The sequence below is a fragment of the Mustela erminea genome, chromosome 3 (assembly GCF_009829155.1).
Source record: "Mustela erminea isolate mMusErm1 chromosome 3, mMusErm1.Pri, whole genome shotgun sequence".
Lineage (NCBI taxonomy): Eukaryota > Metazoa > Chordata > Mammalia > Carnivora > Mustelidae > Mustela > Mustela erminea.
In genome coordinates this window covers 105,032,233-105,045,763 of record NC_045616.1, presented here as the reverse complement: position 1 = coordinate 105,045,763, position 13,531 = coordinate 105,032,233, and positions in this window count along the sequence as shown.

The following is a 13,531-nucleotide window of genomic DNA, read 5'->3' as shown; positions in this document are numbered from 1 at the left end:
AACAGGAAGGGGGACAGAGAGAACGGGAGAAGAAAGGAGACCAGGGAAGGAATCCACCGGATCAGGTTAATAATCACCTTAAAATGGGTAGAAGTTCTCTTTTTCTTTTCCCTTCTTTTTCCTATAGTCTCCCCCACCCCTCGCCTCTTTTTTCTCTCTTGTCCCTATTTTCTCATTTTTTTAAGGTAACAAACATTTGTCATTATTATAAGGAGAAAGACAGGAAGCCAACAAAAGTCATCTTTTTAAAAGAATGGAACTCCTCCCCCGGTTTATCTACCACCCACGCCCAGGGCCAGCAGGAGGCAGCAGCAAGGTCAAGGCTCAGCCCTTGTTCAGGTGCTAGTGTAAGAAAGAGGGACTTGCAATTTCTGTGCCCCAGCCTTAAACCCCAGGGAGCCGCCAGCCCCTCAGCGGATCTGCAGGAAGCATAACCCACCATTCTGTCCTCAAATGTCACTAGTGAGGCTGACCGTCCGGAGTCAGGCCAGGAACTCTCTAGAATGCTCATCTGTGCCCTCGCTCCTCGAACCCCTCATGGGTGCAAAGCGCACAGTCTTGGGAGTCACGCAGCCTGGGTTCAAAGCTACCATCCGAGCGACCTCCTCCCGGAGCCTCAGTTTCCTTACTTGTAAAAAGGGAATGATAGTAAGTCCACACAGAGTTGCCATGAGGAATAAATGCAATAAGATTGTAAGGCACCAGCACTGGGCAATCACTTGATAAACAGTAACTTTTATGACTAAGTCACATCCTCAGACCCAGACGATGACACGGAGCCTTCACTGACTGGCTCATTCCTTCTGTGGCTCAGAAGAACCCAGACACCCCCCGTCCTCATTTCTAAGAGAAATTCTTAACAAATTACCACAAAATGGGCGGACAGACACAACAGAAATGTATTCTCTTACAGTTCTGAAGGCTCCATCGGAAGCCGAGGGGTGGGCTGGGCGGGGCTCCCTCCAAAAGCTCTAGGAAAGAGTCCTTCAAGAGTTAAAGGAGAATGTGGATGTGAAGATGCCCGGCACACGGGGCGGTCAGCAGAGTCTGGCTTTCTGAGAAATCCCCATCTGGTCCCCCCACTGTAGCTCCCGATCTTTAATGGCCCAGTGACGAGGAGACGGACATACAATTTGGGTCATGCTATACAAGTTTGTTGCTTCCTCTCTAACGGCTAGAGGCTACAGACAAGAAGAGCTGGGGCAGTGACATAGGATCCTTCCTTACCCAAGCACACAGCCCACCTTCTGCATCCTTGCCAGGATGGACCGGCTGCTTCTGGAAACCTCCTCTGTCTCGCCTATGAGAAGACGGTAGACTTCTCCCCAACCTCCGTGCTTTGCACAGGTCACTAACCTTCAGCCTATGGTCCCCAGGCTTCAAAGAACCTAATGCTGCTCCCAGTGTAGACCAACATACTTACCAGCTCTTCCCAGGGCCCCGTGGTTCCTAAGGACCCTCCCCCCCAACTATGGCTCCCAGGACCCAGAACACTCCTCAGAGCTCCCAGCACACAGTCCTGGAGAAGATAAAGGAGACAGAAACTCTCAATCTCTCAGACCCAGGCCTGCCACAGATCTACGTTTCCTGTGGACAACCAGCTGCTAGCTTTACCTTGGAGAAAAGGCTCAGGAAGATGGAGTGGGAGGGTCGCTGCTCCTGCACCCAGTGACAGAGCGTGGGAAGGACATCGGCTCACAGCCGCCCAGAAGAGCTGTTCCCTTCACCCACAGCCATGGCTGCCAGTCCCGCTCCCACCACTGAACACTGCACACCCCGAAGCCTCTCCCTCCGGGCCTCCGTTTCCCCTTCTCTAAAATAAACCCGGGTTTGGATATGGCATCTGAACACGCTTTAGAAACTTCTAAGTGCTGATATAGGCAAGGGCTTATGTCCGCAGCTCCGATGGTTTCGACTCCTGCCATGGGCCAAATACTAAAATCCCGTGAGGTAGGCGTTATTCGAGGTGTGTCTTCAAGGCACTGTTTTGCTCACCTTTCCGCAAAGGCAAGACTTGTGCCCAGGTCGGTCCGGCTCACAAGCCCAGGGTCTTTCAACAATATACATAATAGGGATAACAGTAACACGAATCTTCATACTAGGACTGCCTCGCCAGGACTGGGCTGCACAGAAAGGTTGCTGGGTACCAGACACCGGGGCACCCGGATGGCGGTCCTTCCATCCTGCTGAGCTCTGGGACCGGGTCGTCCCTCCTGGCTGGGCCCTGCTCTGCCAGCTCCCTTCAGCTGCCTCCCCTCTTGGAAGAAGGGAGGGAAGGTGACCATAGTCTAGAATATGCCTCCCATTTCGAAGGAAACAATGGTCAGAAGCAAATGGTGCCCCCAAATACAGGATGGGCATCCTTCCGGCAGGGAGTTTCATGGGACGAAGAAGGCTGGGGAGGGCACTTTCTTCCGGAGTTTGAGGTGACGTCCCCATCCTCTCTTGGATCCCGGCGGTGGCTCTGCTGTCGGGCACGTGGAGTAGAGCAACGGAAGATGGGATGCTAATCCAGGGATAACTGTGGGAAGAGAGCATAACCGGCCATTTCAGCACCGGAACTGTGGAGCCCCCGGGAAGGGACAGCATCCAAGACACAGGGAGTCTGGACACAGACGATTCCTTCTTCGGCTCCCAAGGAGGCGTCTCACTCTCTCTAGCAGCTCTTACGTTCAGTGTGGTTGCCTGGAGGAAGCATCAGACGGGGGGCATCCCTGCTGGAGTTCTTGCCGAGCCCGATGGAGCCCAGGCCCTTCCGCCCCTCGGCTGCTCACCTGGAAGAGGAAAGAGCGGGATGAAATGAACTCCTGAGCTCCTTTTAGCTTTGACCATCTGTGTTACATCCACGATCGTATTTTGAGGCCCAAAACGACCCTGAGAGGTGGATGAGGTCGGCTCTTCTCCACTTTCCAGATGATGCACACAGGGACTGAGGCCTTACCTTAGTGACAGAGCAGCGGCGAGGGACCAGGTTAGTTCCATGGGCTCTTGTCATGGGGCGTCCATGACAGCAGATCAGGGATAACATAGATTCCCAAACCCCCCAGATCTGGGGTCTTAGCTCGGGCTGCCATGACAAAATCCCACAGACTGGAGGGTTAACAACAGACGTTTCTTTATTACATTCTGGAGGCTGGAGGCTGAGATCGGGGCACCAATGTGCTCCTCTTCCTGGCTTGCGGATGGTCGCTTCTGGCTGTGACCTCACAGGCCAGACAGAGAGGGACATTTCTGGTGTCTTCCTCTTTCTATATGGCCACAGTCCTATTGGATTAGGGGCCCACGCTTATGACCTCATTAAACCTTAATTACCTCCTAAAACCCTATCTCCAAACAGAGTCATACGGGGGCGTTAGGGCTTCAACTTCTGGATTTGTGGGGGCGGGGTACAATTCAATCGAAGCTGTGTGGGAGAGAAACTACCGACACGAAGAGGGACATGGCATGAACTTGGAGTGTTCGGCTCTTAAACTCAGCTCTCCCATGCTGGGGTCCCAGAAGCTGACTTGTAGGAGAGAGGACACAATGGACCAGAAAACTATGGTGTGTTTTGGAAAGTGACTGCTTCGATCCAAATCCTGGCTCCTGCCCCTGCCCCCGAGGCCTCAAGTTTCTCATCCCATGTGTAATGGAGATCACCGCATTCTCCGCACCATTCACGTGAAGCGTTAACGAAGGAGAAGAGGGTGTCCGAGCACATGGGACGCACAGCGTGGCGCCCACGGGATGACTGCAGGTGGCTTGTGGACAAGTCACTGAATAACGCTGATCTGTGGGTGAAAGCTTGTCCTTTCCCTGGTCAGGACTGGTTTCAGCAGAGGACAAATCCCCAGCTGGGCGCCTGCCGGGCCTCAGCACCTCCCTAATCCGGCTCATCTCCCTTCTCCACCAGGCTCACAGCCCTTTGAGGAGATGATATCCAACAATCATCGAATAACAGTTTGTTTTATTGTGTTTATTTTTGCAGTTACCGTCTCTCTATGGCAAGTGATGCTGGTTTGCTTTCCAAAGTAATGACATGAAGGTCACATCTGTTTATTTTAAACGGCTGTTGAGTTGGTGTCAAGAAAACATGTTAAGTGAACGAGAGTACAGGGAATATATGATTATGGCTCAGAACAAACCAAAACCAAAACAAGTAAAAGTAGTGCCCGAGGGAGGAACGTGGGCCACACATCACGGCTGGAGGTAAAGGGTCAGACCTGCTCCTGTCCTGACAGTTGTGTGAAATGGCAGCTCTCTTCTGGTCCTTTCCTGGAGGGGCTGACCCTGTCTGTGCCTGGCTGGAGCAGGTGGTCTGTTCTGTGAGACATCCAGGAATCTGTCCCATCAGAGCTACAGAGTGACCTGCATTCTGGAAGGAGTAGACTGGCTGGCACCTGTGGGAGACGTTGCCAGCCGTGTTAAAGGCACTCACCTGGAGGAAGCCAAGCCTGGTCTCTCCTCACCTGCATGGATCCTTCCCTTGACCAGCTCTCAGTAAGAGGCCACAGATAAGGCCTTGGCTTCCTGGCGCTGCCCCCAGACCGGGGTCTCAAGGAGGCTGCAGTAAGCAAGAATCTGTGGTGGCCCTTCGCTGTGTGTGTGTGTGTGTGTGTTTAATAGAGAGAAAGAACATGAGTGGTGGGGAGGGGCAGAGGGAGAAGGAAATTCCCCATCAAGTGGGGAGCCCAACACAGGACTCGATCCCAGGATCCCGGGATCATGACCCAAGCCAAAGGCAGACAGTTAACAGACTGAGCCAGCCAGGTGGCCTCATCACCCCCACCCCGCTCAACTGTTTTCTAATGAGCCCATGGAAAGAACACAATTGGCACCACCGGCTGGCTCCCTGGGTCACAAAGGCAAGGAACAAAAAAATGTCCTTCAAAAATGACTGTATTCCCATGGCCCTGCATCAGATCACTTAACACTGCAGACACGACAGTACTCCCCAGACGGATCCAGAGTCAGTGCAATTTTTGATGGGATCCCCGATGATGACTTTGTAGAAATTGACTTGCTGACTCAAAATTCATATGGACCTAGAAGGTATCCAGAATAGACAAAACAATCCTGCGGGAGCGGGGGAGAACAAAGTAGAAGGACCTCCATCACCTCCTGATCTCAAAACTTACTACAAGCAACAGTAATTAAGACAGTGTAGGACTTCTACAAAGGTAGTTGTAGAGGCCAGTGCAACAGGGCTGAGAGACATATACACCTGTTGTCAGCTCATTTTAACAAGGGTACAAAGACCATTTGACAGTAGGAAAAAAAAATATTTTCACCAAATGAGGCTGTAACAGCTGGACAGCCACATAAGATGAATAAAGTCGAATCCTTATCTCACATCATATACATAAATTAACTCAAACAGGATCAAAGACCTAAGTTGTTATTGTTTTTTGTTTTTGTTTCTTTTATTAACATATAAGGTACTATTTGTTTCAGGGGTACTGGTCTGTGATTCATCAGTCTTACACAATTCACAGCGCTCCCCATAGCACTTACCCGCCCCAGTGTTCATCACCCAGGCACCCCATTCCTCCTACCCACTTCCACTCTAGCAACAAAGACCTAACTTTAAGAACTAAAAGTGCATGACTCTAAGTAGAAGGCATAATAAACTTCACTGTCTCAGACTTGGCAAAGAATTATTTGATCTGACCCCAAAAGCAAAATCAGCAAAGAAAAAGACAGATAACTTGGACTTTACCAAAATTAAAGACTGTGTGCTTCAAAGGACACCAACAGGAGAGTGCACAGACAGCCCACAGAGTACGAGAAAGTATTTGCAAATCATCTATCTAATCAGGGACTTGTATCTAGAATGCATAAAGAACCCTTACAGCTCAGTAACAAGAAAGACAACCCATTTTTAAAACAGACAAAGGATTTGAATACATATTACTCCAAGGAAGATTTACAAATGGTCAATAAGAACATGAAAAGATGCTTGCAAACATTAGTCATCAGAGAAATGCAAATCAAAACCACAGTAAGATACCACTTCACCCGCCACGATGGCTAGACTCACACCAAACATAGCACAGGTGGTGCCCCCTGTGTGTCTTGGAAAGAAAAGAAGCTTCTCTTTATAAACCCAAAGGATGGGGTAGCTGAGGGGGGTGGAATGGGGAGGGAAGCCTCTCCAACTTTGTGAATTTCAGTAATACAACAGGATTTCTTTAGCACCTACTCTGTACCAAGTGCTGAACTGGGTGTAGGAGCCACAGCAGGGAAATTAACTTCTAATGGGAAAAACAGCTAATGAACATGAGATGTTATATGATTGCATTAGCATGGGATACCAGGCCAGGGGGTGGTCATTGCTCTGAAGAAAACACAAGCAAGGTCAGGACTCAGACAGTGACATGTGAGCAGGAACTTGGGGACATGAAGGAGCCTCCCATGCAGACAGGGGAAGGGAGGCTATGCCAGCAGGGCAGCGGGGCCCTGGAGAGAGAAAGGATGGTACCTTTGAGGAACAACCACAGTGGTCAGTCCCAAGGTGAAGGAAGAGAAACTAGCGGGACCTCCCAGGCCTTGGCCATAGTTTGGATTTCTTCACAACTGAAGGGGAGAGGGATGGGGGCAAGACGTCATGTGGAGGGAGAGCTGAAAGAGAGGAAGCTCAGGATACTTCGAAGGGCTCACACCCACCCCAGGAGCAGCCCGCAGCACCCCTGAATATGTCAGCCAATTAAAGGACAGCCAGCAACACTGCGAATTGGCCGGGTTTCCCAAAATACAGATGGTGATAGCCTGGTTTCCAGGAGGCTGGGGACGACACCTGGTCTGGTTTCTGTAAATCCTTCTTATGCAAAATTTCAGGTCCATCTCAATCACCAAAGCCTCTGACGTCTTGCACAAGCATCTCTGGCCACAAGATGTGCCAGGCAAAGAGGGAAACAAAGTCTCTGCGTGACAAAGTGGACAAACTCGAGCCCCACCACTCATGGGCAGGGAGAACTCGGGTGGATCGGTTCTCTCTGAGCCCCAGCCCGTCCTCTGGACCGCAGGGCAGCCATACCCCATTTATGGAGTGGTTTGTGATTCATTGACATTGGGTTTTTTGAAAAGTCTCTGTGCAGGACCAGGTCATTTTTTTACTTGTTTGTTTTCTGTAGCTTCATCTAGCCTGTAGACTGCTTGAGGGCTGGGCTCTGTCTGTCTGGTTCATCTCGGCCATCCAGGGTAGAGCACAGAGCCCGCCCCCAGGAGGCACTCCACATTGCTTGCTCAGTGTATGAACAGCATACGCTTACGTACTATCTGCAAATAGAATATTGGCTGCAGTTTTATGATCTTTTTGTTCCTGAATATTACAAAAGATTTTTCTGTTGGGTCCAAATGACCCAGTGTATGATTTGTATTATAAAGTTACTATGGGGCACCTGGGTGGCTCAGTGGGTTAAGCCTCTGCCTTCGGCTCAGGTCATGATCTCAGGGTCCTGGGATCGAGCCCCATATCAGGCTCTCTGCTCAGCGGGGAGCCTGCTTCATCCCCCTCTCTCTCTGCCTGCCTCTCTGCCTACTTTTGATCTGTCTCTGTCAAATAAATAAAGAAATAAAATCTTAAAAAAAATAAAGTTACTAGCTGGGGCACCTGGGTGGCTCAGTGGGTTAAAGCCTCTGCCTTTGGCTCAGGTCATGATCCCAGGGTCCTGGGGTCAAGCCCCACATAGGGTTCTCTGCTCAGCAGGGAGCCTGCTTCCCTTCCTCCCCCCGCCATCCTGCCTGCCTCTCTGCCTACTTGTGTTCTGTATCAAATAAATAAAATCTTTAAAAAAAAAATAAAATTACTAGCGATGATATTTCCATGAAGCTTCTCTCCAGATGAGCAGAACGCATCACAATTGTCTTCGGATTTTCTACCTAATCTGTTGATTTGGGTAAAATGTATGCTATAAACAGGGCCTACCCCAATAACTACTGTAGAAAAGGAATTAAACTGATAACCTTAATTAGTGCGTGTATTTGCTCATTCTTTTTCTCAGTGATACTTGTTGAGAAACTTTAGTTGGCCTGTGGGATTGAGCATGGAATAGATCTCCTATAGTCCCTGCCCTCCAGGGGCCAATTTCTAGCACGAGAGACAGGCATAAGTCAACTCTTAGAAAAATAAGTAGCTAACTGCAATTGAGAGCAAAATGAAGAAGGCCAAGTCCAGGTACTAAGAGTACATGCATTGAGGCCCCTGACTTGGTATGAGGTATCAGGGAAGGCTTCTGTGAGGAGGTGAGCTTTGGGCTGAGCTTGACTGGAAAGAAGGGAGGAGAGCTCTAAGCCAGGCAGGACAAATCTCCACAAAGCCCAATCCTGTGAAAATCTTGCATTTGTTTTAATATTTTTTTAAGATTTTATTTATTTTTTTGAGAGAAAGAGTGCACAAGCAGGCAGAGGGAGAAACAGGTTCCCAGCTGAGCTGGGAGCCCAATGTGGGACTCGATCCCAGGACCCTGGGATCATGACCTGAAGCAAAAGCAGATGTTTGACTGACTGAGCCCCCCAAGGGACATGAGACAATGTTGGAGGTTTGGTGGGACCAAGTCAAGCAGGGCCTCATGGACCTGAGAAAGGACTTGGAGTCAACCTAAAAACAAGGCAATACCATCAAAATGGTTGAATTTGGGTAAAGATAGAACATATATACCTTTTGAAATCACTCTGGCTAATGTTTCTGTGAGATTTCGTGCATTTAAATGTGTTCAAAACTGGTATCTTATGCTTGATCTTCACAGCAGTTTTACAAGGTCAATGGTGCGGACAGCTCAAACTGTCTTTCATGTTAAGATGAGGAAACTGAAGCACGGGGACATGGGAGAGTTTGCTAAAAGCATGACTGGATGACAAAGGGTTTAACTCTTTATTCCAGCCATGGGAGCAGCCTGAATCCATCAGTGAATGAATGGAGAGTGGGAAGGGGCAGTGAAGAACATCTCATGTTCTCTCTCTGTGACTCTCCCTAAAGGTATTGAAAATGGTGAATCCATGGGGGGACAATCTGAGGAGGTGCAGGCAGAAAGTCGGCTATTGGCCTGTTGGCTGACCTTAGAGCAGGTGGCTCAGCCGTCCCTTCTTCCCAGCGCTGGGGAGTTCAGTGTTAACTCTCGCTGGGAAGGACTCCTGGTCCACAAGTTGTCTCCTGTCTGCTCCCACTCAGGGTCCCTTAACTCCTCTAATGAAAGCGCACTCCCTTAGTTCCAGAATTAACAAGGTGATGATGACCACCAGTGTCCACTGAGAGGACTGGGCTTATCTTCTGGGCGCCTGTTCCCTACCTCCTCCTTCTTGGCACAGCACCTGATTTTTCCCTTGGAAATAGCCGCAGCATAGGCAAACAACTCAAGGCTAGCTGATGGGGCTTAGTGCTGATCTCTCCTTGGACCTGAGCAGTAAATGTTTTCTAAACGTAATAAAATATATTATTTAATGACTGTAATAGGTCTTTTTGGTTGCATGTGACAGAAAATCCCACCCAAGAAAATTTCATTGACTCACATAACAAGCCATTCCCATCCTAGGGCTGGCTGCCCTCCCAGCATGACCAGCAGGTGCGGATCTCTAGGGACGTGAAGGCACCTGGGCAGAGCCTTGAGCTTAAGAAACAAAGGACACATCGTCGGTCTGGACTTGCGGTGGCATTTGGGCATCTCATTTGCAGCCACAGAAACTCACTTTGTGTATTGATAAGTGGAAAAAGACACAAAGGAAGGCTCTTAAATGACTCATAGAGTTCAAGATCAGGCCTGAGAACCAGGTTTGGGAGAAAGCTGAGGGCTAGGAAGACCGGGTATGGGAATTGGCAGTCTGGGTCAGCCGCCGAGGCCCCATGTCTGGAATCACAGTGCTGATGCCTTGCTACTCCTTCAAGAGTAGTTCCAGACCCAGGCCGTCCCCCCAGACTCAAAACCCAAGGGGTAACATGCACTTGATCAAGCTGGGTCCTGTGCCCCCACCCTGCCTGGTTAGGGCAGGCCTTGCTTCCTTCTAAGTCTCACATAGAATTCTTCCCTAATAAAAAAGGACTTGGATGCAAATCTGAGGGGAAAAGTAACAAATATCCGTTTCAAGAGGCGAGCTCTTAAAATCTGGTGGGAGCTCACGCTCAGATGTCTTAGAGCCAGCTGAGCATATGTCCCTGCCAAAGACATCCAAATTCAACTTTAGAAACTACTCTTTTGAGCAGAAAAACCATGTCAGATTCAGCTGTGAGCCACCAATATGTAAGGAAACCTAGGCTTCATCCTTTGGGTAATGGGGAGCCATAGAAGGATTTAAGCCAGAGAGGATAGGCATGTGGCCAGACCTGCATTAAGAAAGGCCCCTGTAGGCTCCTGGATGGCTCAGTCAGTTAAGCATATGCCTTCAGCTCAGGTCATGATCCCAGGTCCTGGGATCGAGCCCCGCATCAGGCTCCCTGCTCAGTAGGGAGTCTGCTTCTCCCTCTCTCACTCCCTCTGCTTGTATTCCCTCTCTTTCCCTTTTTCTCTCTCTCTGTCAAATAAATAAATAAAATCTTTAAAAAAGAAGAAAAGAAATAAATCAAAGGCCCCTGTAGCTGCTCTGTGGAGAGTGGGTTGCAGGATAAGAGAGAGTAGCCCCAGAAAACCAAGAGAGAGAGAGAGCAAGAGAGAGAGAGAGAATAGGGCTGTGACGTTTGAAATTGAGATTTCTTTTTTCTTTTCTTTTCTTTTCTTTTCTTTTCTTTTTATTTAAGAGTAGAGGGGGAATGGGCCCAGAGAGAGGGAGAGAGAGAATCTTAAGCCGACTAGCAGACTCCATGTCCAATGCGGAGCCCGGCATGGGGCTCTATCTCACAACACTGAGATCAAAACCAGAGTTGAAATCAAGAGTCAGACACTGAACCCACTGAGCCACCCAGGTGGCCCAGAGTTGAGACATTCTTAAGAGAAAAAGGCAGCAGGATTGGGTGACTGAAGCTCTAAGGGCCGTTGGGAGTGAGGGAGAGGTAGGAGTCAAGAACCCCCATGTTCCCAGCATAGGGGACCAAATGTCCTCTACCACCTCCTCCAGAAGGCCTCATTCCTATTAGCAAGGAGAGGATATTATAAAGGCCTCATTACACAACCGAAGAGGAAATCCAAGGCAGAGGGAAGAATAGAAAGGACTGTGGGCTTAACAGTGTGACCCATTATTACTCTTTAAGGTAAGAAGAGAAAGGAATTGATCCTGGATGAAGAAATTGGGCTTGGCCCAGCCTGAGGCTATGGGAGGTGAGTCTACTCCAGAATCCCTGGGAGCATGTGGTTGACAGGTGAGGGGGAAGGAGGGGAGGATGCGGCTGCAAGTGCTTACAGAGACATTTTGTCCGGGACTGGGGATGGGCGAGTCTGGAGAACTGGGTTTATTGCTTAGAAGGAAGTAGTACATTGGCAGTACTCAGTGCTAGCCCTGCAGAGGTGCCTCACTGCCAACTAAGCTGAAAATAAATCATCGGGATAGCCTGGTGCTAACTCAACTTGAGCCCCATCTTGTGCAGATGAGGAAATGCAGATGGTGAGAAAGGGAGCAGCTTGAGAAGGTCACACGGGAAGTGGCAGAGTGTAAGTGAAATCTCTTAAGTCTTGGCTCGAGATTTCGGACTCCTAGTGGAGTCCATGTCCCTAAGCCACCCAGGCCTGGGGGTTGAGATTGATGCCAGATAGCATCTCCCACTGACCTAACCACTAGCACCATGTTTGATAGATATTTACATAAAGGAATTCGTTTTCCATTGGTTTGTGAATTAAATTTCTCTTATGGAGATTCAGAAATGAGGAAAGGAAAATCAGTGAGTCCTTAGTGAGTCAGCGCCTTCCTTGAGAGTACTACGTGGAGTGCCAGACATGCCAGGAGGCCAGAAGAGAACCGTCCAGGAGGCCAGGACAAGTGATTCATTTTAATAGGGCTTTCTATTCATTCTTAGGCTCGCTAAGGGAGGTGAGAACATTTGAACCCAAACTTGACTATGGTCTGTAAAGGATGGCTAGGCTCTGTATGGATGTAGAACAACACAGGATGTGGAGTTGAGCGACCAAAATAATGAAATTTCTGGAACTGTCTGGGTTCTGAACTGTCAGCAAACTTTTACTGTAAAAAAAACAGATAACAAACATTTTAGGCTTTGCAGACCAAGAGGCAAAATTTAGGACTCTTTAAAGGTAAAAGAGAGGGAAAAAAAAGACTCCCCCATTTTTATTAATGAAAAATATAATAACGATAATTGAGGCCAAATTTTCGAAATACAGTTCCACTAACGAGATGATGGGATTCTTTCATGGGGATAACATTTCATTTAATAATGATTCAAAGTGAGTATCCCTTATCATCAAAATCAATTGCAAATGTCCATCTATTAATTCTGACTTGCAAATAGAATTTCTGCATTTCACATTTGACAGTATCGTGTAGCATCTGTGAGATTTGCAGCACGCCCAGCAAAGGTAACACTCGTTAACTACTCAGCCCTGCATAGCACAAAAGCCACAGTGAAGTGTAGGTAAATGAAGGTGTCTTGTTCTTTTTTTTTTTTTTTAAGATTTTATTTATTTATTTGCAGAGAGAGACATAGGGGAACACAAGCAGAGGCAGAGAGAGAGGGAGAAGCAGGCTTCCCACCGAGCAGGGAGCCCGATGTGGGGCTTGATCCCAGGACCTGGGATCAAGACCTGAGCCGAAGGCAGGTGCTTAATGACTGAGCCACCCAGGTACCCTAAGGTGTCTTGTTCCAAAAAAACTTTATTTATGGACACTGAAATTTGACTTGCATGCAATTTTCACATGTCACAAAATACCCTTCTTTTGATTTTTCAAAATCACTTAAGAATGTAAAAACCATGCTTAACCTGTGGCCAGACGAGAAGAAGCCGTGAGCCAGATTTGGCTCACAGACCGTGGCCCGGCAGGCCAGACGAGGCTGTTGATAATCAGAGTTGTCAAAGGATCTCTCTGATGTTCCACAGGCAGCCCTACTATCAGACGGGCCGGGGAGAAGTCCTGGAGAGGAAGGCCTAAGAATTGAGATTATATGGAACTAAAAGTAAGGCCTTTTGAGGCTTCCAGGTCCTTGGTGAGACACCAGCCTTAGTTCTGGAATGAGGGTTCTCCAGACTGCTCCTGACTTGGTGGGCTTAACAGGACTCGACCAATGCTCTCATGGCCCAAGACACCTTCAACTCTGCATGCCTAATCGTGGGGTTCATTTCTGTGTGACCCCTGAAGCCTTAAAACAAACACACAGGGTTACCAGAGCACTCAGAGCTGCCTAAAAAGGACAAGCTGTCAGACTCCTGAGACCAAGGTGGCAGCTGGGCTGAGGTGCGGAGGGCAGCCTTTAGTGCTTAGAAAACCACCCTTATCTCCACTGCTCAGGTGGAGTGTGCCACCTGTTTATGAGTAAACTAATGGCTTAATCTCAGCTGGAGGCAAAGTAATGGAGCAAGGCGGTTTGCAGGACGCCCAGGCCATGCTGCCCAAGGTTTAACCCTTTCTAGGCACCGGCAGGTGTGTGCATAAGCATCACCCCAGCTGAACAACCCCTAAC